This window comes from Hyla sarda, chromosome 9, assembly GCF_029499605.1.
Source record: "Hyla sarda isolate aHylSar1 chromosome 9, aHylSar1.hap1, whole genome shotgun sequence".
Taxonomy (NCBI): Eukaryota; Metazoa; Chordata; class Amphibia; order Anura; family Hylidae; genus Hyla; species Hyla sarda.
The window spans coordinates 192,109,532-192,118,682 of NC_079197.1; positions in this window are offsets into that span (position 1 = coordinate 192,109,532).

Genomic DNA, 9,151 nt, shown 5'->3' on the forward strand with positions numbered 1-9,151 from the left:
TAGAGGACAGCAGGCAGTGGTGAGGTAGTGTTATCTGTATATAGAGGACAGCAGGCGGTGGTGAGGTAGTGTTATCTGTATATAGAGGACAGCAGGCAGTGGTGAGGTAGTGTTATCTGTATATAGAGGACAGCAGGCGGTGGTGAGGTAGTGTTATCTGTATATAGAGGACAGCAGGCAGTGGTGAGGTAGTGTTATCTGTATATAGAGGACAGCAGGCGGTGGTGAGGTAGTGTTATCTGTATATAGAGGACAGCAGGCGGTGGTGAGGTAGTGTTATCTGTATATAGAGGACAGCAGGCAGTGGTGAGGTAGTGTTATCTGTATATAGAGGACAGCAGGCGGTGGTGAGGTAGTGTTATCTGTATATAGAGGACAGCAGGCGGTGGTGAGGTAGTGTTATCTGTATATAGAGGACAGCAGGCGGTGGTGAGGTAGTGTTATCTGTATATAGAGGACAGCAGGCGGTGGTGAGGTAGTGTTATCTGTATATAGAGGGACAGCAGGCAGTGGTGAGGTAGTGTTATCTGTATATAGAGGACAGCAGGCAGTGGTGCGGTAGTGTTATCTGTATATAGAGGACAGCAGGCAGTGGTGAGGTAGTGTTATCTGTATATAGAGGACAGCAGGCGGTGGTGAGGTAGTGTTATCTGTATATAGAGGACAGCAGGCGGTGGTGAGGTAGTGTTATCTGTATATAGAGGACAGCAGGCGGTGGTGAGGTAGTGTTATCTGTATATAGAGGACAGCAGGCGGTGGTGAGGTAGTGTTATCTGTATATAGAGGACAGCAGGCAGTGGTGAGGTAGTGTTATCTGTATATAGAGGACAGCAGGCGGTGGTGAGGTAGTGTTATCTGTATATAGAGGACAGCAGGCGGTGGTGAGGTAGTGTTATCTGTATACAGAGATCAGCAGGCGGTGGTGAGGTAGTGTTATCTGTATACAGAGATCAGCAGGCGGTGGTGAGGTAGTGTTATCTGTATACAGAGATCAGCAGGCGGTGGTGAGGTAGTGTTATCTGTATATAGAGGACAGCAGGCGGTGGTGAGGTAGTGTTATCTGTATATAGAGGACAGCAGGCGGTGGTGAGGTAGTGTTATCTGTATATAGAGGACAGCAGGCAGTGGTGAGGTAGTGTTATCTGTATATAGAGGACAGCAGGCGGTGGTGAGGTAGTGTTATCTGTATATAGAGGACAGCAGGCAGTGGTGAGGTAGTGTTATCTGTATATAGAGGACAGCAGGCAGTGGTGAGGTAGTGTTATCTGTATATAGAGGACAGCAGGTGGTGGTGAGGTAGTGTTATCTGTATATAGAGGACAGCAGGTGGTGGTGAGGTAGTGTTATCTGTATACAGAGGACAGCAGGCGGTGGTGAGGTAGTGTTATCTGTATATAGAGGACAGCAGGCAGTGGTGAGGTAGTGTTATCTGTATATAGAGGACAGCAGGCGGTGGTGAGGTAGTGTTATCTGTATATAGAGGACAGCAGGCGGTGGTGAGGTAGTGTTATCTGTATATAGAGGACAGCAGGCGGTGGTGAGGTAGTGTTATCTGTATATAGAGGACAGCAGGCGGTGGTGAGGTAGTGTTATCTGTATATAGAGGACAGCAGGCGGTGGTGAGGTCATGTTATCTGTATATAGAGGACAGCAGGCGGTGGTGAGGTAGTGTTATCTGTATACAGAGGACAGCAGGCGGTGGTGAGGTAGTGTTATCTGTATATAGAGGACAGCAGGCGGTGGTGAGGTAGTGTTATCTGTATACAGAGGACAGCAGGCGGTGGTGAGGTAGTGTTATCTGTATATAGAGGACAGCAGGCGGTGGTGAGGTAGTGTTATCTGTATATAGAGGACAGCAGGCGGTGGTGAGGTAGTGTTATCTGTATATAGAGGACAGCAGGCAGTGGTGAGGTCATGTTATCTGTATATAGAGGACAGCAGGCGGTGGTGAGGTAGTGTCATCGGTATACAGAGGACAGCATGCAGTGGGTATATAATTGTCGCTGTGTCCGATAAAATATTGTATCCAATATAGATGGTTTGTGACAATACAGTTTGGTGCTCGGCACCACTCACCGCACCGCTACACAGAAGCCTCCGGGAGATGGTACCACAGTGGTAGGCGAGTGTCGCTCCTGCAGACTGGCACAGCTGGGCAGCCGGCCTGAAGATGTCGTGATAGCCCTTGGGGGTGTAGGGTAGTTGGGATGTTGTAGTAGATAAAGGGTTAATGTTAACCCTATAGTTCGTGACGCCAGGCTGAGGGCTAGTATGCTGAGGTAATTCTCCGGCCTATCGCCGCCCTTCCCAGAAACGATAGGTGCATGTAATAAGGTCCACAAGGTACTTATAGAAACATAGACATAGAAACATAGAATGTGTCGGCAGATAAGAACCATTTGGCCCATCTAGTCTGCCCAATATCCTATCCTATCAATAGTCCCGGGCCCTATCTTATATGAAGGATAGCCTTATGCTTATCCCGTGCATGTTTAAACTCCTTCACTGTATTTGCAGCGACCACTTTTGCAGGAAGGCTATTCCATGCATCCACTACTCTCTCAGTAAAGTAACACTTCCTGATATTACTGCAGAAACCTTCCCCTCTAATTTATAACTCTGTCCTCTTGTGGTAGTTTTTCTTGTGGTACTTGAACTTGAACAAACTTTACTTAAGTGCTTGCGGTACATCCAATGAACAGTAACAGTCTCAGGCAAACAGTCTTTATATATCTCAATGACTGACAATTGTTGCGGACCTCTGATGATATTAAAAGTCTCTGAATTTAGGGTAGTTATTGCAGATCCGTCCGGATTTAGGGGATAGATAAGGTCCGGCAATCCTGCAGAGTGCGTGGGGATTGATACACTCAGAAATTAGAAGTTATCGGCCGTCGCCACAAGGTTCAGGCCTAGACTCACTGATCTCAGCAGCACAGATGCTTCTTGCTTGCTTGCACAGGAACAAGAGAGCGAGAACATGGCCGCCGCTTCCTTATATGGGCAGGGGGCGGGGCTAATCTGATTGGTCCGAACACCTGTCACTCACTGTTACACAGTGTGATGGGATTGACTATGTCACAGGGACCTCCAAAGGTCCTCAAGCAGAAATACCATAGAGTTCACCTAACCACGTGACCCGCAGGTCCTGCCATGCTATGGCCAGGTAATTAACTATTTATTTACATTTATACAATCTTATACATCCAAATCCTAAGTGGTTACTGGACAACTACCAACTGGATGAGAGGTGATTAGAGGTGAACTAGACAATTGGGACCCCGACGTCCTAGGGACTCTGGCTATGGGGACCCACAATAAAAGGTACCGGATAGGATACAGTACCGGGATACCACAAACCCCCTTACTTAAGATAAATCGACCTTGACATCTGTCCCCTAAGACAGAGGGATTAGGACAAGGACAGTATGGTCTATAAATTCACTATACATCCTAAGTAAACATTAAACACATTTACATTCTTTTGATATTCTTACTAGTATCTGGACTAGACAATTAGAATCTATCTAGGCATTGGTGCTATTGAGACAAGAATGGTGCTAGACATTTGAAGAAGCTATCTATCCTTTAGTTTCTAGCTTCCTAGACAACTTTATTAAACTTATTATACATTCCAAAGCTTACTAGACAATTAGGCAGCTATCTGACATGTAGTTGCTAGCTCCTAAGACATCCTTTTAGCTCTCTACACATTCTATGAGGCTAAACTGAACATTAGTATAACTCTCTATACATGAGACTATCTAGACATTAGTACAGCTTTATTTACCTTTATTTTCAAGCTGACTTAGACACTTTTATTATCTCACACATTTTATTTCTTTGCCAACAATAAATTACCTATAAGTACACATAAGGTTATACTGGCTAGCCGGAAGCTAGGTCACAGTAAGGGTGGCTGCTAGGGTCTATCGGCTACACGCTACTTATCCCTAGAGCACTTTCAAGAACAACCTAACTAGGTTATTCTTAGAATTACGTGTTTAATTCTATATTAGCAAGAGCACCTACTGGCCAAGCAGAGCATCTCACACATGCAATGAAGGAGAAGAAGTGTACCTAACAGTGGCAGGAATTGGGTATCAGTATGCTAAAATTCCTAAATGTTTTCTTAAGTGAGATATTTATTTTGGTGTATGTACTAGAGAAACTTGAGGTAGTACTCTAGGGTGCTATGTGTACAAGTACTATTTTAAGGGGAATCCTCCCTACTATTTTTGTTGAGACAGGTGCTAGCGATGGGCAACGGCAATAATACTACCCTTGAAGGAGCCGAGGTGTCCCCTGTTGAGCTACCTACTAAACACCTTTAGCATTTTATACATTTGTATGTACAAGAATTATATATATTTTTAGTGTTGAGTGTACACGTGCAGTACATCGATATTTTCTGTGTACAGCTCTGACTTTTTATGTACATAGACATTAGACTATTTTTTTCTATGTAAAAACCTTATCTAGTTTTTATGTACACAGACATGAGAACACCTTCCTGTGTACAGAACCATATACATATTTACTATACATTTATCAACACCCAACATGGTTAAGGTGCATTCACCCGATAAGTGCAACATTTAGCATAAGAGTTCTTATGAAGCTGCTGGTATATACATAAAATAGACATGTAAGGATCAACAGTCCACCTACACTAAGAGTCCAAAGGAAATATGCAAATTGGCATGTAAGGATCAGCAGTCCACCTACACTAGGAGTTCATGGAAGGGAAAGGTAAACACGGCCTTAACCACAACTCAGCCGGTTACAGTCCTTAGTGAATCTCCTACAGGCTAGGAGTCTCTTGACTTAATAGTCAGGCACAAGCTTAGTGGTTACGTTGCTGAACTTTGAACTGGAACAATCTTAGCACAGTCCTGCTTGGCACAATTCTTGAACTTGGTTACTGTAAAACAAAAATGGTTAGACAGGAAAACAATATGACGTTACTTTAGAGTCTCTTTAGAAGATGTTCTTCTTTACTCTTGTAGTGCCTCTCTTGGTTCCCCTATATCTTCCAACATCAGGGGCAGGATTAGAATTGACATAGCTTTGCCACACCACATTGGTGAGAATGGAGTTGTGGATGGCAGCTTGAGAAGGGGTTATAGGCTTACTAGCCGGCATCACAGTGGGGCAATAGGGCTTGAGTACCATCTCCAAACCAGGATGGACCCATGACTCTTTTGTTGGTACCCTGGAAGCAGGCAAACTCTCTATGTCAGAAGAGGGCCTTGGTACATACGTTGGTACCTGTGCAGGAGGCAAACTCTCATTGCTCCGAGAGGGCCTAGGTACGGTCTTTGGTGCCCGCAATTTGGGCTTGCCTTCTAGAACTTGAGCTGGACTTGACTCTTGACGGTATGAAGAAGATGAAGAACTTGGCTCTTTGCTGTACATAGAAGATGATGAACTTGACTCTTTGCTGTACATAGAAGATGATGAACTTGACTGTTGAAGCTCCTCCTCCTTGGGTAAGGTGGAGGCTTTAGAAGCAGAACTTTTCGGCCTCAAGTTGAAGGGATCGGACTCCCAATCCGTTGACGAGAAATATTTGAAAGGTAGCTGTGTTGGGGCTGTTGGTCTGGTGACCGCTGCAGCCCATTCTCCAAGAAGGCTCTGGACGGGGGTGTACTCAACAATTTCACCCACCTCCAAGGTGTTGAACTTCTTATGGAGATATGGCCTTTGCACTGCTCGCCGGTTTACGAGGATGGTCTGCCCAGTGTGGCAGTCAAGGAGTGTCCCATAACCTCTGACCTTGTCGAACTTGGCCACAGTTGCTCTTCTTCTTTCTAATGGCTCCTCCCCTTCTCGGGGGTGATCCCATTTACGGATGTACAATGCCTCCATTTCTTTGGTATTTTTTTGATACCGCATTCTTTCTTCATAAGGCAAATGCACGTGCTTGGGAGCATAGAGTTCTTTGTATCGGGCCTTTAGCTTTTCCATCAATTCGGCCAGCTCGGCTTCTTGATGGGCCCTTTCCCTTTCTGCAGTCAGGATTGGTGGGAGTGGCTTCCCAGGTAAAGGTTGAAGTACTCTGTGCATGTACTCGATCAGCTTTGGCTCATCTCCAAACAGCCATTGTGGCAATTTTGGTGAGCACGGTCGTGCACTTGACAAGCTTGATCGAGGAATGACCTCAGGGCTGGAGGAGGAAGAATAGGCCGCCTCTGGCGGAGTACTCACAGCAGACTCCTCCGACGGGATCTCGGCCCACGAGTCCCAGGTTCACCGGTGATGGACCTCCAGGTGTCCCTGCGCTTTCCGCTGGAAGTGTTTCTGGCCAATCGTCGTCATCATCAGGCAGTGGGGGAAGATTGCAGGCCCCCTCTTCGTTTAATGACAACCACTGCAGATGGTCAGCAAGCTCTTGAAAAAGTTGGGCTGCGACTGCCACAACTTTCCGTGTTTCCGGCGCCATTTTGCCAACTTCACCACGTGGAACGCTGCTCTCCGCCATGTCTGTACTCTCCGGCTCTCTGTGCAGACTGAAGAGGTTGCTCTGTGTGGTGTCTTTTATAGTGGGCTTCTTCAAAATGGCGCTGGGCAGAAAGGACACTGTCGGTACAGCCCCGACTTCCGGTCCCTCCAGAAATGACTCCTGTATCTCTCAGTTGCCTTTTGGCTGCGACACAGCAACTTGGTGGCCACGCCCAGGGGCGGGGCATGGCGCAGCGTGGGCTTTCTTCGTGCGCTTTTCCGGCAGCAGTTCGGCTCCGCCTGTGCCGACCGGACCAACGGATCGCAGCATGAACTCATTGCGCAGGTTACACATCTTAGTTGTAGCAGAATGTTTGTCTCCCCCCTTACTTTTCTCTGGGCCCCCTTGTATGGTGCACCACAAGCACCGTTCCTGTACACAGCAACACGGTTTACAGCACATGAATAAAGTTCTTTTTCTGGGGGGGAGTACACTTTCACTAATGGCGACTGTAGTAGGCACACACACGAACCCTGCTCGTGCAATGCCAAAAAGGCTTTGTGATAGCCCTGGGGGGTGTAGGGTAGTTGGGATGTTGTAGTAGATAAGGGGTTAATGTTAACCCTATAGTTCGTCACTCCAGGCTGAGGGCTAGTATGCTGAGGTAATTCTCCGGCCTATCGCTGCCCTTCCCAGAAACGATAGGTGCATGTAATAAAATGACTGAAGGTCCACAAGGTTGAACGTCCAATGAACAATGACAGTCTCAGGAATACAGTCTTTATATAGCTCAATGACTGACAATTGTTGTGGACCTTGAATGATATTAAAAGTCTATGAATTTAGGGTAGTTATTGCAGATCCGTCCGGATTTAAGGGATGGATAAGGTCCGGTGATCCTGCAGAGTGCGTTGGAATTGATACACTCAGAAATTAGAAGTTATCGGCCGTCGCCACAAGGTTCAGGCCTAGACTCACTGATCTCAGCAGTGCAGATGCTTCTTGCTTGCTTGCACAGGAACAAGAGAGCGAGAACATGGCTGTCGCTCCCTTATATGGGCAGGGGGCGGGGCTAATCTGATTGGTCCGAACACCTGTCACTCACTGTTACACAGTGTGATGGGAATGACTACATCACAGGGACCTCCAAAGGTCCTCAAACAGAAATACCATAGAGTTCACCTAACTACGTGACCCGCAGGTCCTGCTACGCTATGGCCAGGTAATTAACTATTTATTTACATTTATACAATCTTATCCAAATCCTAAGTGGTTACTCGACAATTACCAACTGGATGAGAGGTGACTAGGGGTGAACTAGACAATTGGGACCCCGACGTCCAGGGGACTCTGGCTATGGGGACCCACAATAAAAGGTACCGGATAGGATACGGTACTGGGACACCACAATGTTGTCTGTGTAGAGGTCACACTGGATGTCCGGGGTGGCACAGACTTGCGTCCGGCCGATGGATGGTTGCGGGAGGAGGTTATAGCAAACCAGCGGTGAGTGGATGCAGGTGGCGTCCTCGTGTATTCCAGCGCTGGATATACATACAAATACATGCAACTAGTCATAAATATACATGGAGTTACCTCACTCCAGATATACCGCCCTCTATGGCTCGTGTAAATCTCCATAATTTTACCCATTTAATGCACTAAACCACTTACGGTACCATAATGTAATATGGTAATTCCCAGGAGTTGGCGCCATTTAATAAGATGTAATTCTGAATTTCACAGGAAAAGTGATAAAATTAAAGACGAAACATTAATCTTCCAATATTTGGCAGGAGCTCGGAGTGAATGCCTGGGAGGCGTCTGTGTTGGTTTTATGTGAAGAAAATCTGACATTTAATCATGTGAATAAATTATGAAAGAAAGGAGCAGAGGAAAGGTCAGATGGGGGCGTCGGCATCTGAGGATATTTGCATCCGCGCCATTTCCATGTGTTGGGATTATTACACCGCGGTTAGGATCCCAGAGCTTCACACTTACCAGAAAACATCATTTTCTTCAGCAAAACAAAACCCAAACCCAAGAAGAGTGGAAGATGTCACCGAAGAAGCTCCAGGAGTCTACGGGCACCGGACGACTACACACGTGGAAATCTCAACTGTGAGGAACGTACTACAGTCCTCAGCCTAAAAGGTGCGTCCGCTGTGGAGGAGACGCGTCCGCTGTGGAGGAGAGGTGTCCACTGTGGTGGAGAGGTGTCCGCTGTGGAGGAGAGGTGTCCGCTGTGGAGGAGAGGTGTCCGCTGTGGAGGAGAGGTGTCCGCTGTGGAGGAGAGGTGTTCGCTGTGGAGGAGATGAGTCCGCTGTGGAGGAGACGCGTCCGCTGTGGAGGAGAGGTGTTCGCTGTGGAGCAGACGCGTCCGCTGTGGAGGAGACGCGTCCGCTGTGGAGGAGATGAGTCCGCTGTGGAGGAGAGGCGTCCGCTGTGGAGGAGACGCGTCCGCTGTGGAGGAGATGAGTCCGCTGTGGAGGAGAGGTGTTCGCTGTGGAGGAGACGCGTCCGCTGTGGAGGAGAGGTGTTCGCTGTGGAGGAGATGAGTCCGCTGTGGAGGAGAGGCGTCCGCTGTGGAGTAGAGGTGTCCGCTGTGGAGGAGAGGTGTTCGCTGTGGAGGAGATGAGTCCGCTGTGGAGGAGAGGCGTCCGCTGTGGAGTAGAGGTGTCCGCTGTGGAGTAGAGGTGTTCGCTG